The 21175-nt window shown below is 40.8% G+C and overlaps 1 long non-coding RNA gene across 3 annotated transcripts in view; it reads right to left on the bottom strand.

Annotated features, from left to right (window-relative positions):
* Positions 1 to 4591, bottom strand: part of LOC131677540 (uncharacterized) — a 39834-nt gene extending 35243 nt beyond the window's left edge. For 2 of the 3 annotated variants that reach the window (XR_009303381.1, XR_009303382.1), the window contains exons 1-3: positions 4375 to 4591; positions 3368 to 3659; positions 2670 to 2767 (exon numbers count right to left, since the gene is read on the bottom strand). This is a non-coding gene — a long non-coding RNA (uncharacterized LOC131677540). The remainder of the gene's footprint in view (positions 1 to 2669; positions 2768 to 3367; positions 3660 to 4374) is intronic. The other variant, XR_009303383.1, reaches the window with a different exon arrangement.
* Between the last annotated feature and the right edge of the window lie 16584 nt (positions 4592 to 21175).

A 21175-nucleotide genomic window follows, 5' to 3' on the forward strand; every position in this document is an offset into this window, starting at 1 on the left:
GCATGCACACACACCCACACCGTTTCGAATGCCAGGAATAGTCACTCACCAGGAATGAGTGACGTTATCTCCTCGGGGTCAGTAAGGCACGTGTGCCGTGGAAGTTTGGTGGGTGGGAAAAGCTCTCACCGCCGCGGCGCCGTCCTTACCTGAGTCGGGAGAGGTTGATTTTGCGCATTCAAGGCTCGCTTCGAAGGCTTTAAACCGTGCTGAATTTCACCGACATTAAAGGTTTAAACATATCCAGAGTGAAGTGATTTCATTTTTGGGGTTGCTCTCGATAAGCAACAACCTCGTGAAGATTAATGATTTTATTGGTGGTGCCTTTTGGGCTATTTGAATTGCTATCCCTTGTGACGTCTTGTCTTGAGGGCAAAAGTCGAGAAAGGTTAAAAACAAGTCAGGAACGTTATGTAATATCCATTAGGAACGAATCGATAGGGACAACGATTGAAATCTACTTGCAGAAGGTTGACACGAGCTGAGTCATGTATATGAGCTAGAACATAATAGATCCGGACATTTGAATTACTGATTACCAGGAAGCAAAGTTGATTCTTCTGAATAAAAATGTCTGCCTATCTTGTATGGAAAAGGTATGTTTGGTGCTAATTTGGCTGGCAGCTTCCACACCTGTTGCTCGCCATAATAAATCGGCACAGGAAGGTCCAATTTTCAGCCAAAAAAAATAACCTGAATAGTGGTCACAGTGGTAGTTTCCCCTAACAAAAAAAATCAATTTTGATCGTAACATCCAACTAGGAAACTCAATAAAATTACAGCAGAATGCAGGATCAATGCCCAATAATATCGGAGAACCGAATTGAATATGGCTGCTATGTTCAAAATTTTTCAGGGCGAAGAAAATTTCACAATGTTCTCTTCCGAGTCGGTTGAGTTTCAAAGAATATGGAGCAGAACGATGATTTTAGCTCTATTGGGAAGGGTGCCACACTATTTCATTAATTATTCGGTCTACAATTGATGGAATGCATATAAATTGGCATCAACATGTTTGCGTCGTTTATAAAACTAATATTATAACAAAAACAAAGATAGCGATGCCACTGTAACCAACGGCTTCAAATGGATAGGGCGATAAAAGAAATAAAGCAAAAATAGACTCATCACCCTAAAATACTAGCTATACATATTCCATAGTTTTGTGATCAGTACACCTTTTCTGGAGTGTTCTAAATGCATCGAAGAGGTAGCTCAAACTGGTTTAGTACGAATTCATGCTGGTGTGTTACATAACAATTAAACCTCTTCATGCCCATGTTGTGTATAAACAATGTCTTTAGGCATCTATACTATAACTATTGATTTACGTCAGAATTGTTCACAAAAACAAGTAAGACTTATAATTGTGACTATTACCCTTCAATTTAATAACAAGAGTTGTAAATATTTGCTGTAGAACTGAAGATATTGCAATTAATGTGGTTCGATTCTTATTGAGCAGTGCTGCCAGGGACTATTTAAATTAACGGGTAAAAGTGAATTTTTGTTATATTTTCGTTGCTTACAAATATGATTGAAAACTTATAAAACCTATTTTCAACGGTTTTTGACTATCTTTTGCAGGCAATTGATTATTTTAAAAATTAAAGAAAAATTGTATTGAGCATCGGAAGGTAAAAATGAAGCATCTTCATGCATTGCAAGTATTGCTTTTATCTTGACCAAAACAAGTTTTTCGTGTTCCTTGACCCCAACAGTGTAGGGGAAAAATTGTTTTGCAAGCATATATGCGCTAGAACAAGTTGGGCATGAAAGTGTTAACAAGGATTAAAAACGGTTTGAATTTAGCTTCTGTTTGTCCGTTAATCGGTCTACCAAGATACTGATGAGAGGAAATCGGAATGTAAATTCGTTGACTTACCAACAGCTTTTTGCGTAACTTTTTGGATTTAGTGTCTAGCTAAAGACCAAGATGGTTTGATATGATACTAATGGGACTAAGTCGAAACAAAAAATCCGACTTTATTCCATTAGTAACAAATTTGATTATTTTTCATTCAATTAATGTTAGAACAGTATCCACTGTTCTAAGAAAATTTGACAGGATCCACTGTTCTACGAAAATCAATAAAATATTGCATAATAATCGGTGCACCTCAAAACACAACCAGCAATCAAAAGAACCAGAAACCTCGAAAGTTTGTCCACAATCAGTCTACCGTCCTTCGCAGTATAAAATTCTCATCAAAAACTCAAATTCTTCCGAAAACTTCTGAATCCAACTCTACAATTCCGATAATCAATTGATAAAGCGTCGTAGACTGTAATCACACGACGTACCCAAAATTCCTACGACCAGAAAGTGACAAACAATCAAAACAAACAGCTGTCGACACCACGATTTTCCTAACCTCCGCTTGTCTCGTTCGGGTACCAAAAAATCACTGTCAAAAAACTCAACAACTGTGCGCTTCTGTCAAAACAAGCTGCCAGACGACGCCAAGGCTGCACTTTTCAGTTACATAACTACCAACACCACCACCACCAGACAAGGAGGTACCCTCAGTCAGCCTGCTGTGTATGTGTATGTGCCCTGCGCATGTTCTCGCAATCATCGAACAGGATCGAATCTCAGTACACTTTGGGAAGGAAAATTGGATAATCAGGATTGGAGGGATTTTGCTGTGGATGATCCAGCTACGTACCTCGGCAGGCATGCTTTTTCAACGGGTCGGGGTAGCTTCGGGGGGCGCTTCTAAGTTGCGCAATCTCGATTATGCTGTTGTTTTCTTCGTAAACTTTCCTAGTGGAGTAAATCGGAAAGTTTTAAACGAGTGCGGGGGAATACAGTCACTCAATACCCTCCGGGGTTGGCTGAACGTTTTTTTGCTACTACTACTACCATGCACTCGAATTGGTTGGAAAAGTGAGGCAAAGTTTTTCCTCGTCAAGTGAAACCCGAGTATGAGTACTTCACGATATGAGTCTCTGGTGAGTGAGTATATTTCGCAAGAGCACGAGTGTCGTGGGAAAAAGTTTCCCCCTATACCCGTAAGGGGTTGGCAAGTACGAGGAATGGATGACGAAAAATATCACAGAATGATTGTTACGCGGGGGGAGGGGGGTCTTTTTTGAATTTGCCTGCAACCAGCTAGCCAAAGCAGTAGTAGTAGCAGCAGAAAAAAATGCAAAAACTTTTATTATTAAATACCCTAAAAATAAATTTTCTACTTTGGCTTAAGTCTCGACGGCTTGACACACACATGAAAGGGACTGATGGTCAGCGTTTTTCTGGCTTGCCTTCGCTGTGCACGAGAGATTTTCAAATATATGAAAACATATTTCGTTAAAAATAAGTTTCCATAAAACTTCATTAACGGGGAACAAAAATTTTAGGACATACTTTTTCAACTCCTGTGTGACAACTTCAACTTCCTTTGTGTGAAGGGAGTGTTCCGGGGGAATCCTTCCTTCGCCGGGGAGGGGGTGGTAATGGTGGTGTAGGTCTCTTATGCGTTACTCCTTAGACTTTTCCTTCACTGGCTTCCTTCTGTTGGTACTTCTCCACTGGGGCAAAATCGATTTCCCTTCAAACACTTTTCCTTCCTTCTGCTCACACACACTTCACTTCTTTTCGTTTCTTTCACACTGTCATTTTGTTTCGCTCAAAAATACCAAATCTTACACTGTAAAGACTGCAATTGAAACAAGAGAATTATTCCTCTATAACCAAAACTTCACTTCTTCACTTGAATCTTTTATTTTCACAGAAAACTAGTTGCAAAATCCAGCTAGATGTTTTTTTTATTTCACAGCCAAGTTGCCACTGGTTTTCCGTCAAGGGCAGTGAGAGGTTCCCTTTTTCCACAAAAGTGAAAAAGTCGAAGATCGGTTTTCCACTGCTGTTCCTTTTTCCTACTGGATGTCTCTGTTCCGGATGCTTGAAAATCACGGACCATGTACTCGCACCAGAGAGCACGCGGAGAAAATGACCATTCGTTGATGGACAGCGATAGTAACTAGGCCTGCCTAGAGGATCCCACGAGTTCTCACCCTCCGTCTAAATCTGAGTGACGGCAGAACGCTTACTCACGGGTACTCTCAGAACCAATCACCGCTCTCCGGTGATATCAAACTGTGGACTGCGCACACACACGTACACCGGAAAGTCACCCGCCGTAGTGTGATCTGGAGAGTCCTTCCTAATGATCACTCACGGTTCAGTGATGTTCTTCCAGACAAATCGACACTCGCGAGTGACCTCGGTGGGGCAGTCCAGAGTTATCCTGCGCGCCGTCAAACACTCTTTCTCAGGCAAAATTTGAGTCTTTGCGAGTGCTGTCAGCCACGACTTTCTAGCTATCCTTTCGTATATATCCTAACACCAGCTCTATTACGTGAGACACTCACACACCAGCGCACGCCTTCCACTACAGTACACCACGCTAGCGTGTGTGTGCGTGCAGGGACACTCTTCCTTCCACTGACACGACCACGGACTACCACACCCACAGCAGAGCTGAGTAGAGTAGAGCAGCACAACACCACACCACACCACTAGAGCAAGAGACTTTACGAAACGCGACCTGCTCCGAACGTGTACGGCGCTCAACTGAACGCTGGTTCGATTTTACCGTAACGTTTAAGCTAGGAATTTTTCCTATCTCTCTCCGCGCGAAAAAGCTTCCGTTCGTGCTCTCGCAGTTATGACGTCACACTGCGTCACGTTCTCTCCGTTTTCTCGCCGCCGCTACCACAGCACTGGGGCTGGAGCGAAATACAAGTTCGCGGCGTCCGTATGACTGTGAACCGAAAAGCTTTTCAAGCGGGTGGCGATTGCGAATGGGAGCTGGGGGGGTTCAAACGAAATCAGCCAGCTTCGTTGGAGTGAGGTACATACGATACGGTGCGGTGAGAAGGATTGCATAATGATCTGCACATCACAGCAAGGATACCGTCCTTATGCATTCGCATGAGCTTTAACACGGGCGGATTTCACTTCAGGAGGCTTACATAATCTTTTTTTTTCTTTGCTTCCGCTGACCGGGATGACACGTGCCCAGGCATATGTCCTCGCAATAAGTTAAAGGTATTCTGATATATGAGGGAACAGTGGGCCGATTAAAGGTTTCATCGCCGCAGTCTGCGAGGATCGAGTCCTGAGCGCTATTAGTTTTTTGTCTGTTGCTGGTTTCCTTTTCCCCGCCGCAGTTCCGCTATCGAATGACGGGGGAGTGTTTCCGGTCTAGTTTGTGTCGCAAGCAAAAGGAATCTCCCGGAAATGGTTGGCGGTTGGTTGGTTCGAGATGGGTAGGAATATGGCATAGATGACGGAGAAGAATGAGCGAAATGATTATTCAAGCGACCTAACGTAAGGTTATGTAAAATTGTAGTAATCGGAGCAGATGTTTTGTATAATCATACAGCGACCGTAGTCGAATCGTATTGGAATTATAATAGATATTTGTCTCAGTTATATAAGTGCTGAAAAGACGGGCAGGATGGTTTCTGTACATATTCCAAAACTACATGCAAAATTTGACTCGGGAAAGGTTAAAGAGGCAGACTTTCCAAACCATCACATCCGAAATAGAAAAATGATACAATGATTTTCGCTTTTTCAAACAAACTGTAGTAACCATTAATTTTGGAAATCGCGAAACCTTAACATCAATACGAAACCACGACCTGTAAGGATGTATAGAAGTTTTTTTTCTTGAAGTTTTTTTTCATTTTGCATATTCTGAAATACACATTAAAAGTGAAATTCGAACATTTCACAATCTGTTGGTACAAAGTTCTGTGGAAACAAAAATGATTGAGTACCCCAGAAAAATCATCATGTTGAGAATCTAGTTAAACGTTGGAAAAAATAACTTTTGTGCTTTTTCTACAAGGAGAATAATTCTATAGTATACTCTGAAATTTTCCGAAAATTCGGGCCATTAGTTTTGAAGATAAATAACTTTGTACCAACCCATAGAGTTTTAAAAACGCCGTTTTGACGATCCAAAAATTCAATAACTCGTGAACCATTGGTTTTGGATATTGGACTTCTTCGAAGAAGTTTCTAGATATAAAAAAATCGCACCTTTTGATATAATAAATTTTGTGATGAATTCCCCTAAAAGTGAGATACAAAATTTATTTCCTCAAATAATTTAGCTAGAGGCTCGCGGTCTTCAGCAAACTTCTAGAAAATATTGTTATGAAGAACTTTCCTGAAGATACGATAGTTCTGTATAGCAACGGTAGCGAGATATGTAAAGTTACTCGCGGTATACCCCTTAGAACAGCTTTTCTAATAGAAATACGATTATTTTACATATTAGGTGTCTTCCACAAAGTTATTCAGAGCGATACAATACACATTAATGACGAAAACTGTGAATCTATAGCTCTTGAAACAAAAGAGTTATTGTCAATTTTCGAATATTTTTAGATCAACTTACACCTCAAGCAACTCCTTTAATCGAAAAATTTCGCTGTTGGTCTATTTATATGTAGAAACTTCTTCGAAGAAGTCCAATCTCCAAAGCCAATGGCTCACGAGTTATTGACTTTTGATCGTGAAAACAGCTTTTTGAAACACTGAACAATAGAACCGATTTTTATCTGACAGTAAATCATACACAAAACGTTTCGCGCACTTTTCTCGGTACCATATTTTCGAAAGCGGTGCAGGTAGATTTTATAATATGTACAACTTTTATGGAAGTTCTATGGGATTCAAGGGAACTTTCGCATACTTCAGAAAAGTTCTGTGCTACTCAGAGTAGTTCTGCATAGCTTAAGTGAGCCAAACTTAAAACAAATTGTACGTAAGTTAGGACAGTCATAGTTTTTTATCAAATTCCCGAACTAGAAAAATACTTCAAATTTCAGAGAATTTCTGAACGCTCAAACAAATAGCAGAGTTTTGACGATTTTCACCAGTCCCGGTGCACAGTGGTCCAGATCGCTAATTTAGGAGGAATTTTTACTTTCTGACAAACCTGTATAATTTAGCCGTATCATGTCTTAGGATGAATTTGTGTACTTTAGAAGATGCTTCTTTTTATTGGAATAGTTATTAGGGTGGTTCTAATTTATCTAAAATACGAAAATAAACTTTTTACTGATGAAAGATAGAGCTCCACAGTCTTCCACAAAGTTGTAAAGTAACTTATTTTGAATAAATTTGTTGAACATATTAAAGCTCTATCTCTTTTAGTTTTTGTTATACAAGAAATTTAAAAAAAAAGATTAGGGTGTTCCTGAAAAAAACGTTTTTTTAGTATAACTTTCGTATCTTTTACTTTTTGTTAACACAACCTTTGAACAGCTTATTGAAAACTTCAAGCCGAGTATTTTTCTCCAAGACACCGAAGGTCTAACTTTTTTCTTTAAAAAGTTATGGACACTTTTCGTTAAAAAATAGCCTATTTCAAGGCTCAATATCGCTGATGCGGGCACCTAAAATTGAATTCTGTTTCCACCACATGAAAGACCATACTTATTAGTATATTTGAGCAAAAATTGGCGAATACGATATTTTTTTAAAATTTGCAATTTAGATTTAAAGTTTGTAGTTTTGCAGGTTCAACGCATTAAAGCATTTACACACATATCGTTGTATTATGAAAAAAGCCACTTTCAAATATCATTCTCTCATCGCAGCAAGCTTTGCATAAGTGAAACGACTGTCAAAAAAGGTTTCTGATTTTATTCGTTTTAAATAAAACTAGTAAATATGGATATTAGTCGAAGAGAGTTGGCGAATTTGCTTATTGCTGGTAAAAAGACAAATGAACTGCTTAAGTTCATTACAAGTAGTAATCCAAATGTAAAATTGAGACTTGTTAATGTTCGAAAGAAATTTTATATTTTGTTAAAACAACCTTTGAACAGCTTTTAGAAAACTTCAATCCACGTTTTTTCATAACTCTGAAAGTCTAACTTTATACTTTCAAAAGTTATGGAAACTTTTCGCTCATAAATAGCCCTTTTTCAAATGTCATTATCTCTGATTGGGGCAAATAAAAGTAAGTTCGGATTGAACCATAGAAAAGAACATACTTTTAAGTATATTTGAGCAAAAATTGGAAAATATTATTTTTTTAAGCATGTAATTTTAAATTTACTAACCAAAGTTTTAAATTTTATCGCATAGCGACATTAAAGAATTTGCTAAAGCCTTTGTATTTCCTTTTCTGTTTTGCTTACATATCAACAATACTGAATGTGTTCATTAAAAATAATTTGGCTATGACAACAATTTATGATTTATATAAGGAGAATTTATTCAATGCCAATTAATTCAAAAGTAGATGCATTGCATTTTCAGGTATATCCAGCGGTGCTCGTTGAATTCGACGTTTATATTTAAGAGAAATTATAGGATCTGATGAAACAAGAAGTCTCTTGAAAACGTCATCAAGATTGACGAGTCGATCGAATTTGCGTGCGTGGAATTCTCGGAATCTGCGAATACTTTTATTCCTGGTTTCTTGAACTTCTTCACTGCACATACCTACTGGCAGCATGTTATGTTGAATAATGCTTCCTTCATGGACCAGGAGTTTATGCACGGTTGGTGAGAGAGCGTACCAACCATACAGGCGTACATAAAGCAATCGTGTATCTTCGGCGTAACTCCGGTAAGCATCCGCGTTAATTCCCAATTTGCTGTTGATGATTGTTAATAGCACATACATACGTTCTAGCAACATTTCGTCCAACCCGGTTTCTTCTGCAACGACATCTCGGTTTCTGAAAGATTTTTTTTTTTTTTTTTTTTTTTTTTTTTTTATTTCAATTATAGAGGTTTTAACCTTAAGGTCATTCGCCTCTTCGGGTTAGAAAAATCTCTTAGGAAAAATTTCTAACCCTATGTGCGGGGTCGGGACTCGAACCCAGGTGCGCTGCGTACAAGGCAATCGATTTACCAATACGCTACGCCCACTCCCGTGAAAGATTTTCGAGCTGTGTTACCATCGTTAGAATTTCCGCCACCTGGCAAAGGTTCGCTAATACGAAGACCTAAACGGTCACGTAACGCTTGTCGAATTTTTATTTGTCGTTCCTTAAGCTCGCTGGTATTTTTGCCTACGCGCCAACGCGGTTTTGCTAGAGCTAAACGGTAAGCAATATTCAATAGTAACTCCATTGCTCGTATTAATGCATGTAAAGGTGAAAAAACATATAAACTATCCGGTGGAACGCTGGCTTCCAGTAAAGGATCATTCAATCGCTTTCCGGAGCGTTTGCATATATAACACGCTTGAGACGGTGTGCCTGTTACGTCATTCACTACCTTCGTATCAACCATGGAAAATATGAAGCTTGAACTAATCGGAATCTTGCGCATATTAACATTTACTATAGTCGGGACTAATTCATCGATTTGCTTGATCATCGCGGCAACTTCATCCTTTGTTAGTTCAGGATTTTCCTTCTTGAAAATTAATTTTACTGGTCGGCACAGGGATACTGAAGATGGAAAATCATTATTCCAAAGAATGCAATCTCTTGACTCATCTTTCCGGCGACTAACTACACGTAAAGGTACTATAGATAGAGCAAATATATGCGAATCGTTATACTCGAATAGTTCTCCATTTTCATCTTCGTCAACGCACATTTGCTTGTATCTATGTTCAAGTGGAAAAGAGACTGTCAGTCAAAGTTTAGAAGAAAAATAATGTTGCCTACCGGGAATGGTTGCTGCTTCCATCGCAGCCCCACTTAAAGATAACAAACGTATTATCCTCAGGATGCAGTGGTAGAACTCCAATATTCAGAAACGAGATGAGTCGTTCCACGGTATGGTTAACAAGAGCTTGAAGGGGAACATACGCACAAGAAGGCTGAACAGAAATTCCTGAAAAAAATTGTTGATTCAGGGACGAATCTTTGAGAATAGTACATACCGATCGGATAGCATAGTTTCTTTTCTTCTACTATTTTACTATACGCGGGATAAATGTCCAAACCCTTCTGCATAACTGAGCTGCGTATGTTTTGGTACTGCGCCTTAGAAAAATCATTTTCACAAATAAATCTAAGTGCCTCCTCCGCAGTAAACGCTTCTGCAATCGGGACAGCCATAGATCCTAAATTCTCTACGGTAGATCTGACGGGACTTTTCGACAATCGTTCGATTTGTCTGCCAACTAAACGGAAACCAGTAGAATTAGCGTTGACGGCTGACGCTAAACCAAGTTCTTCCGTGGAATACTTATCGCGCAACTTTCCTAATCTTTTTATTTTGGCTCTGCGACATATTTCGGAAAATGGTTTCCTCTTTCGGCCTTTACCTTTACCTTCGACTTCGAATCTTAGCTTTCCTTCAAGCCACACAAAATTTTCCAGCTCAAACCGAATTTGCGTGCGCTTACTCCGAATCCACAACCTTCTAAATTCCAACATGAAGATTTTTATTTTCTTCCGAGCACTAACAAGTCTCAATTTTACATTTGGATTACTACTTGTAATGAACTTAAGCAGTTCATCTGTCTTTTTACCAGCAATAAGCAAATTCGCCAACTCTCTTCGACTAATATCCATATTTACTAGTTTTATTTAAAACGAATAAAATCAGAAACCTTTTTTGACAGTCGTTTCACTTATGCAAAGCTTGCTGCGATTAGAGAATGATATTTGAAAGTGGCTTTTTTCATAATACAACGATATGTGTGTAAATGCTTTAATGCGTTGAACCTGCAAAACTACAAACTTTAAATCTAAATTGCAAATTTTAAAAAAATATCGTATTCGCCAATTTTTGCTCAAATATACTAATAAGTATGGTCTTTCATGTGGTGGAAACAGAATTCAATTTTAGGTGCCCGCATCAGCGATATTGAGCCTTGAAATAGGCTATTTTTTAACGAAAAGTGTCCATAACTTTTTAAAGAAAAAAGTTAGACCTTCGGTGTCTTGGAGAAAAATACTCGGCTTGAAGTTTTCAATAAGCCGTTCAAAGGTTGTGTTAACAAAAAGTAAAAGATACGAAAGTTATACTAAAAAAACGTTTTTTTCAGGAACACCCTAATCTTTTTTTTTAAATTTCTTGTATAACAAAAACTAAAAGAGATAGAGCTTTAATATGTTCAACAAATTTATTCAAAATAAGTTACTTTACAACTTTGTGGAAGACTGTGGAGCTCTATCTTTCATCAGTAAAAAGTTTATTTTCGTATTTTAGATAAATTAGAACCACCCTAATAACTATTCCAATAAAAAGAAGCATCTTCTAAAGTACACAAATTCATCCTAAGACATGATACGGCTAAATTATACAGGTTTGTCAGAAAGTAAAAATTCCTCCTAAATTAGCGATCTGGACCACTGTGCGGTGGAAGCCCTATTGGGAGCATAGCAAACTCCAAACCTGAAAAGAGTCTTTTTGTCTTTCTCATATAGAAAGGTTATGCAATCACTTTGTACATCGTATACCTAATCCGGAGGGCCGAGTGTCATATACTATTCGACTCAGTTCGTCGAGATCGGAAGATGTCTGTATTGATATGTATGTGTTTTATTTCTACCGACACCGATACCCACTTCCTTGAGCCGTTTAGCTCCTAGCTTTATCGAGGTGAACTCGGATATTATCCGGCGGTAAACTACCATACTCCGACTGAGAATTCCCCGATACAGGAATTTCTCGGTACCGGTGTTTCTTTCGTGAACCAAATGCTCCCATCTTCGTCACGATTTAGTCGGATAATCCGAATTATGAAATCCCCGGCGCATTTCTTCCGATACCGATGTTCGTTTCCGTGAGCCATTTAACTCCCCGCTTCGTCCCGATCTACTCGATGTAGTCCCTGACGGTGGACCTAGCTTACTCAGCGGGCAATCCAAAAGGTACTGTGGTCCATCCAGCGATTCTCAGTGGAGCGTAGCTTCCGGTTCACTGGCACCCCGACGACCCACTGCTAGCTATTCGACGCGGTCTACTCGGTTTAATCGATGGCTGTGGATCTACCCTACTTAAGAGCTACCCTGTAGGGTACGAGATCGGTCCGGTGAAACCTGACGTTCGGTTCGCTGGTGCCCTGACGACCTGAATTCACGTACTACTCAACTGGTCCCCGACGCTGGACCTAGTCTACATCGACAAAAAGCTCCCCGGCGGCGGAATTTGTCGCAAAACCCGATTTTTGGTTTCACGATGACTATCTATCCAATGGTACTACTTTGTTGGTCCCTTCGCCACTTCCTCTGCAGCTCGAAGAGTATACTCGTAACCACTCTGTTGACAGCGTCCCAGGTATCTCATCTCTTCGTCGAAATTTTCAACTATCTCACCAGGCATACCCATACAAACTTCTTCGAACCTAGGCGATTCGAACACCACGTGTTCAAAAGTCTTTTGTACGTTCACACACTCCGTGCAAATGAGTGACGAAGCATGTCCAAACCGATGCAAATACTTCCGGAAGCATCAGTGTCTGGAGTAAAACTGCGTCATACGGAATTTCACCTCTCCATGCTTCCTATGCATCCAAACCGGCACATTTGGGACATGTTCTTTTCTCCGCGTTGTCCCACTCTTGCTGACACTTAGCCAATGAGTCCGCTCGGATCAGTCTTCTAGCATTACGTGCATTTCTCCGCTGATAGCAGTCCACGTCCTCAGCTAGAGTGATGCAGATGAGGATCATCCCGGTGATAACGCATACTGCCTCCGATGATATTATTCTATAAGCCCTCGTGACTTGTACGGCCATCAGCCGAAATGCCCTGTTCAACTTTTCACGGTTCCTTCAGTGCAGCACTCCAGGCAGGTACCTCATATCGGAGTATCGATGACGAAACAGTAGATACGTTTCGTGCTGCTTCTCGGACCGCTGACGTGGGCATGATTCTCACTATTGCGTTCGTTGCCTTCGCCGACTTTTCGCAGGCGTAGTCGAAGTGGGAAGCTCAACCGGTCGTCGTTTATCACTCCCAATTGATTCAGTGCACGCTTCGATGCAATCACGTGCCCTCCGACGTCGATCTGCATCCACTGAACTGCTTTGCAGTTGCTGACCAACAACGCCAACAACGCCACCGAACCCTCCACTTCTTCAAGTGTCTTCAAGTAACCCATCACCGTTAGTGACATGTCGTCCGCGAAACCCACGATTTGCATGATTCCTGGGCAGCCGCAGTATTAAGACCCCATCGTACATACCGTTCCAAAGAGTTGGACCGAGAATGCAGCTCTGAGGAACGTCCACTGTGACTCGCATTGACTTCTGCCTTACGCTCGTCTCGTACCCTGAGCAACAAACTTTGTTGACTAGCAGTTTCAGCAACATAATTCGTTGAAAAGAAGCATGCATTAATCATATTTAGCAATTAAAAAGCGCACCAGCAAAAGTTTATGGTTACGCAGCAAACCGCGTCCATTACATGTTGCAAGTGTTGCTTGAGACAGCAGGGCTCTGCTCTGGAAGTAACTCTTCAGGTTCTGGCATAGATAGTCGAGAACGTTCATTCTGTGCAGCGCTGCAGTGATGGTTTCCCAGCTGGCACTGTTAAATGCGTTCGTCACATCTGTCGTGACCTGACCACAGTGCAGTATCGATCACCTCTTCGCTTGTGTTTAGATGCCTTCTCAGCACTCCGGAGCACTGTCCGAATTCCATCCACTGTCGATGCTCCTTTGCAGAATCTGAACTGCATCTTGGAGAGTCCGCACTCACCCTCCGTGCATTTCGTCAGCCTGTTAAGCATGATTCTTTCCAGGAGTTTTCCGAGTGTATCCAGCAGACATATGGGCCTATACGATGCCGGATCAACCGGTGGTTTCCCTGGCTTCGGCAGCAACACCAGCTTCTGTACCCTACACTATTCGGAGAAGTTGCTTTCATTAAAACACTTCTGCAGGACCATCCTGGACTTGTCCGGATATGGCAGAATCGCAGCATTCAGCACCACGCTTGATATTCCATTCCGACCGGTTTCTTTGATTTCAACCGCTTCGACGACATCAGTTGCCGTTCGTCAGTGATTACTCTTTCTTCTTCGCCGTACGGTGTCGGCGGCCAGTTAATTGGATCGTGCTTTGGGAAACGACCCTTGACCATTACCTTCAGCTTACCCGGACACATTTCGGCTGGCGTCGTCGAGCCTTTCATTGGCTCCAGGGATTGGCGTCTACTTCTCGGCACAGCTTCTGTGCCAACCTGACTTGCTAAGTCTGATCTCCCTTTAAAGGGGCCTAGCTTCCCAAAATGCTGCCTTGCGCTTGTCTCTATCTGGCTCTGGTATTGCTCTGAGATAAGCAGCGCGTAGCGTACTTCTCATTCCACCAGTAGGCTGGACACCGCATCCACGATCTCGGTCCCGCCATTCGGCCTAAAGCCTACCTCTGACTCTTGGGCCCACCTGGTCTTCCGTCTCCTCGCGTCTTCTTGTCCTCTTTGGAGACATGGAAACTGCCATGTTCTCCACTCCGATATGGTTCTCCCTTCCCTGCTTTGGAGGGGCTAGGAAGATAGCCTTAGCCGACACCAATGCTCGCTCAGCTACATCAGCCGTCCGCGTCGTCGTGTCATACTCCTTCACAGCAGACACTAGCGTCTTTCGGATTCTGAGAACCATCTCCTTAATGTCCTTATGAACATTGTTTCTCGCGTCCACAAACTTGTGGAGCTCCTCCACCAACTACTTCGCTGCCACTACTTTTGGCTTCTGTGGGGTGTAACTCATCCCGCTTTGCTCTGGCTGTAGACGCTCTGGCGGTAAACGGTATGGATTTTAGGCGGTGGGTGGCATCCCACACAATTGAACGGATACCAGCACGGTGTCACAAAATGATTGACAAAGTGGATAAGGTGGGTGGTTTTGGATTGAGTTCCATACTGCAGGATGCGACGTGTGTGCGTTGCGTCAATCCATGTTTTCGGTGGTTTGTAATGAGCCTATTGACACACATGTTTCATATTTCGGATATACGTGATACGTTTTTTGTCACTACGGCATCTGACAACATGCTTCTGTAGTTATTTTAATAGTAGGGGAGACCGGGGCTAGTTGGCGGTGTTTTCAGTTTACAATTTTTATCGCTTTGATGTAGGTAGATCTTGCAAAATAGAACACGTGGCATGAAAGAGCAGACTGTTGGCAACATCTCTGATTTTTTTAAAAGTGTTTGATGCATTGTCTCCATTTTTAGAGACAAAAATATGTGACGCGGAAATCCCGCCAACTTACCCCGTCCGCGGGGTAAGTTGGCGGTATGTGAGTATCAGAGTCGCAAAATGTTTTTTTCATTTGTCAAAATCAGGCGAAACTGACGAAAGAACGAAGCTTCTTTCCATACCACTAGCACTTTGCGAAATCGAAAATGAGACAACGGGCTAGGACAAACCAAGCATGTAGCAGAGCGTTTTCATTCTCTCCGCACGCTCGTTTTCGCTTTGAGATTCAGAATGATATTTTTTTTTTATAATTAATTTATTTAGGCCCAAATGCGGTAGCTCGACGAGGCCGATTGTTTATTTTTTTTACAATAAATAAAAAAAAACAGCTACGTTTAATTTTTGGTCTCGTTCAGGCGCAGCTTTCTGCTGCGTGTTGAGATCCTTTTTCTAGGGGGCGAAATATTGCCAGTGTTGTCCACTGCAAGTTGAGGTTCATTTCGTTTGTCTTTCGCGTTATCGTTCACGTCCATGTCCTCATCCGTACTACTTTCCTGCTGCTCGCAGTCGGATGTTACAGTTTGTGTTTTACTCTTAAGGGTCGTTTTAGTATGTTCGTTATCGGCATTCGTTTCATTGTTGTTGTTGCTGGTTGTTGGTGCTTGATCCATAGATGTTGGTTTTGCAGCTGTTAGTGGTTTAGCGTAAGATGGTTGTGTGCTGATTTCAGTTGGATTTGAGTTTTCCTTAACAGTTTCTACGCAAGTTTTTCCGAGGTGCAGCTTCTTCGTGCAGAACTGGCACGTAGGAATTTGCCCTGGGTACGTGACTAGTGATGTTTGATGAATGAGAACATCGTCACTTCCTAACGCTGTGACTGTTATGTATGAGGGAATTGGCTTGGTCACACGCATTCTCACCACACGAACACCGTTAGGGATGCCCGGGAAAAAATTCCTCCAAGTCTCATGTGTAACGGAGTCTACTTCTCCGTATTTTTGCAAGCATTTTTTAATCGCGCCGTCAGGGGTACGCGTAGCCAAATCATGGACACGAACTTCTACAGCGCCGTTCTCGATGTATACGGGAATGCTATATTTAACATTTCCGCATTCGGCGGTGTGCTGCATGTTGTTTCGCGAGGCGAATGACTCAGCTTGGTTAATGTTGTTGAACGAAATCAGCACGCAATGTTTGATATGATGCATTTGTAGGGTTTTCACTTCAGCCAGATTGAGTTTCATCTGCACTTTTAATAACTGTTCCACTTCCCGAATGGCTGGTCTTACGGGGCATTTCGAAAAATCAACAGCAACACAGTTCAACCGCAGCTGGGTTGCTTTTTGCTGGGCACCGTCACTCATCACTAAATCGCACAGTAGGTATAGGCTATTGTTATATGGACTGCTTGTGTGATAGGCACCGATTGATTTTTAGGTAGAATTGACTGTTTCACTTGCGCGGGACGATTTTTTGCTTCTGCTCAGGGCGAGATGTGAAGACAAACTCTAGAATGATATTGGTAACTTCGATATTGAGCTTACTGCTGGGGAAACGAAACTACACTAGTAATGATATTTATTTGTCGATGATCGATTCTGTAGATTTGCGAACAATTGTTGGTATTGTAATACGGAAGCCTGAGCGGTGTGCATATTTCTCATTTTAACTATGTTCTAGTTGCATTATTAGATGCACATTGCATTAATTTCTTTTAATGAATGAGAATCGCAAATTACTGAACATGCATAAAAACGAAATTGAAATTTCGGATTGTCATAGGAAAACGAAAGTCGCTGCTGCTGCTACTCGTTTTCGTAGAATCGAGAGAGGAGGGGACATCGCCTTTATTGTTCTATTTTTTCATGCATTTAGCGACGAAAGAGGCGAGGAAAGGACGAAGATGAATTCTCTGAATATCGTCGTTCATTGAATAGGTATGAGAATTTTAGACTCTGGTGAGTATACACCAAAATCTAAGCAATCAAATGGATATTCAATTACTTCAGGGGTCCTTTTGGAACGTGCTGAATGTCTTTTCGAGAAAACTCTATATTAACCGTCATTTGCTATTATATTTCAGTTTCAATACCCCGGCATTTTGACTTAGACGCGTACTCCCTATTTAAAAGCAAATTTTCGAAATTCTTCATGCAATTTGCCGGAATTAATGTCTACTACATTGACGTGATACACAAGAAAACGATTTTCTTACTTTGGAGTGAATTCCAGAAATAAATTTTTGACGACTTTTTTCGCACTGTAAATAGTACCGCCAACTTGCCCCGCGTGCAGCACCGCCAACTTACCCCAACCGCATATTTTATTAAAAACTATTTTAAAAATAACTTTTGTTTGTGGATAGATGTAATATCTATACGGATACTGAAGGCTCTTTTCATGTGCTATCGAAAAATATAATCATTCGGGAAAAAGATTGAAAATAACGCAAAGTATTTAAAATTTTGAAAATTTACTTGGTATACTTGAAAACACAATATCACCCACAACTTACACCAAACAAATCGTTTTGCAACAAAACCACATTGGATAACGGGTTTCACATAACTTGAGGTACACAAGAAGAAACAGCGTTATATGTCTAATAGAAACTGACAAAAAGGGATTCCGCCAACTTACCCCAACCGTTAGCTAGCCCCGGGCTCCCCTACGGGCGGACTCAACTGGATTTTCGCCTATAGAAAGGCGGGGGTTAGTTAAATATTTTGCTGGGCGCGGAAACTAAGTTAAGTTAGATCAGTTTTACCTTTGATTTGTTTTCTAAAAGATGTGAAATAATCTGTAGCGATTCTTAGTAGTCAACCCAAAATTAATACCATCTGGCCTAGAGAAAGTACTGATTGGTTTTCATCACAGGTTTGCATTATTATTTTATATGGATCGACTTCCTTAGGGCATGTTTAGCAACGTAGTATTTTACATGGGAGTTCCAAATTGGAATTGGAGCGGAAACAATTCCCAGCAGGGTCTTTGGATTTATTATTTTGAATAGCTTTGCTTCTAACTGTATAACTGGTACACGCTGCCGTTCTCTTTGTTGCTTAGTTTGAAATACGTTTGGAACTGTTTTGGTTATATAAAGAGCATTCAGCACATACATTCAGGCTCGATAGATAGGAAAAAATAATTCCAGTCTAGTAACGACAGTCGGTTCTCATGGTAAACATGGGCAAGTCTGTTTTTGCCGTGAGACATGTTGGTAGATTTGAGAGATTCGTAGTAATGCTACCAAAGCTCGACTCCTGCCAGCAGAAGATAAAAGATTAGTCCGTAAGATTTCAAGCCTGTTTCTAATAACCACTTCTGGTTTTCTGATCTGTATATTTTACATCCTTGCTCTCACTTTAGTACTATGGCTTTAAATTTTCATAACTTTCTCTACTCCGTAATCTCTAGCTAATTGAATGTCGTTAAAAAGCAATAACGAAAGTGTGACTACATATTAGTCGAAATAAAAAAAAAGAAAATTACATGTTTGGCCGTTAATCGATTAAGAAATACTTAACCTAAAGATTGTTTACCAAAGTCATTTAATGCATTATTGAAAATTTAACTGAGAAATGAAATTTTACAACTGAATATTTCCTTTGGCAAGCGTGGGCTTCCTCATCACAGTCCTCAAGACCGAGCTTCTCGCTTTGAATATGTTTTATGGATAGACCAGCCTATTATAGCTAGATGGATCAGCGAAATAATGCAATTCAGCTAGTGAGATTCTTGATTAATTGAAATAATAGATTAGTTTTAAAGTACAGCAGAGAGCATGGTGTTGTACTTGGCTTTAGAATTTTGTTACTGTTGAATGACCTTCTGTAAATGATGTTTTAAAGGGGGTGCAGCAAATTGTAACATACAGCAGAAGAAGAAGTTAAAACGTGAGTTTATAATTCAATATTAATTTGTCAAAAGGGCGAAAGTGTTTTTTGTAAACAAACTTGTTTCGCTCATTAGTCTGCTGCAGAGTGGGATTTCATGAAAAATATGCGTTAATGTAAATTTTTACCCTTCGTAGAAGTAATTTCAATTGTTTTTTGCTTTAAATTATAGTAAATTAGGAGAAATCATGAAAATAAAAGTTTGTTTACAAATCTTATTCGCCCTTTTGCAAATTTGATATGGAATTGTGATAGCTTATAATTCATTCGCAATTTATATTGCATGCTCTTGAAAAAAAACTACATTTTTAATGCCACCGTGGTCATGTCCTGTACACAGCCCTTCTATTTTTCAAAAGCAGAAAATCTTCAGGATACTCATAGCGCTAGAAATATTATTGTTGAAAGTAGTATCCTGCCCCACTGTACGCCGTCAGTCTAACGGCACTATCCTATGCATAAATTAAATAAAAGTCTCATTTGGCCCTGTGTGCTTTCTTCATCAGCACATTCCCTGCTAGTGTATCCTTCTTTTCGATCTATATAGCGCCGAACGCATATCATACAACAGAATGAAAAATAGTTTTCTAAGAAGACTGACTTGTCAAACGATCAACAAAAATTTCAGCTGAGATCGGGATCTTATTCTCCAGGGTAACCATACCGGTAATAATGAGAAAATCGTCGGCCTTCCTCGCCTCACCGGGTGAACATTATTATTCAATTTGTTCTATGTCATTCCGGGACATCAATATCAATACAGCTACAGACTTAGCTGCGCCGACGTGAGTAAAAGTGACGTCAATTGTGACTATGGTCGCTGCAGCAACAACATCAACCTTGGGCGCGCCTATCTGGAAAGGCATTCTGTACGATTTTTGCTGTAACAAGTTGTAAAAGGTGCGATAAGATAACAAAATACCCACTCCGTCATAAATCACACGAAAAGCGCAAGTTCTGGTCGGCGTTCTCCCATTAAAATACAGCCACTTCGCTTGCATTCTTTATCAGTCTCAATTGAAGGTGCAATTTTCGAACAAAACCCCACCAAACTAGTGCGGGCAATATTCCACATAGAAAAGAACCGTCAGCCGGTTTCACCCGACAATGGCGACAGCAGTCACGTGGTTAAACCAGTCTTCTCCCTGTACCCACCCCCGTGCCTACCGGGAAACAATCTGAAGCTTCACAGGCCGGAAATCCCTGCTTGCGGGAGCAGTAGCAGGTAGATAATATTAATGCAACAAGACGACGTGCAATGAAGTGAGAAAATTAATAATCACGATCCTCGCAAGATTGCTGTTCGGTGATAGCGCACGGTTCCGCCGTTTTGACGGTGATGATGACGACTAAACCGGAGTATGTGGTGCAGCAAGTGCATAGCGAAATCCGTACCAGTATACAACACCGTCGGTTCGCTCACTCAGCCTCTCCAGAGGGCTGAGTGCTACAGCTGGGAAAGGGTAATAAATTTCTGCCGGTATGGAATATAATGACCGGAGCCATAAATCTTCCGGAAAGTAGGTCAATAGGACAGGTGCGGGTGGTAGGGCGAAGGGCTGGGCAAGTTTTCTGCTGGGTCAGGGCATAAAAAGATATCGTCGATTACCCGGAGTCGTAGCGCAAGCTAATCAGAACTGATTGCTCTCTACACGCTAGCTGAGCAGAGGTTGGTTCAATTCGGTTCGGCGAAAAGTTTCAGCTAGCATTGCGGACCCGGAATGTTTTTTTTGGAGTGATTGTTTTGCCTTGAGCTGCTAGGGACAATTTAAACAGTAGAGGTATGATATGTCGACCTTGTAAATAGTTGCACTCTCCAATCTATTGTTCAACATAGCGCTCAAAGGTGTGATACAAAGATGTGATGTGCAAAGAAACCGAACAATCATCACGAAATCTCACATGTTTATTGGCTAAGCGAACGACACCGACATCATTGGTGTTGATCGTATAACACATGAAAAAACTGTCCATAAATTGACGAAAAAGCACGATTTCGTGAATTGAACCGTTTACGAAAATTGTGGCAATGTTCTAGAAATCATGAATAATAAACACGGAATAAAAATATTTCCATGAACAATATTTCAAATTTGGCGAAGTACTCCATGTAAAAATTTCAAAACAATATGCAGAGTTTCATACATGTAGAAATTCTTAGCGACATCTACAAAATATCGCAAACATTCGAGA

This window comes from Topomyia yanbarensis, chromosome 1 (assembly GCF_030247195.1).
Source record: "Topomyia yanbarensis strain Yona2022 chromosome 1, ASM3024719v1, whole genome shotgun sequence".
In the NCBI taxonomy this organism is placed as follows: domain Eukaryota; kingdom Metazoa; phylum Arthropoda; class Insecta; order Diptera; family Culicidae; genus Topomyia; species Topomyia yanbarensis.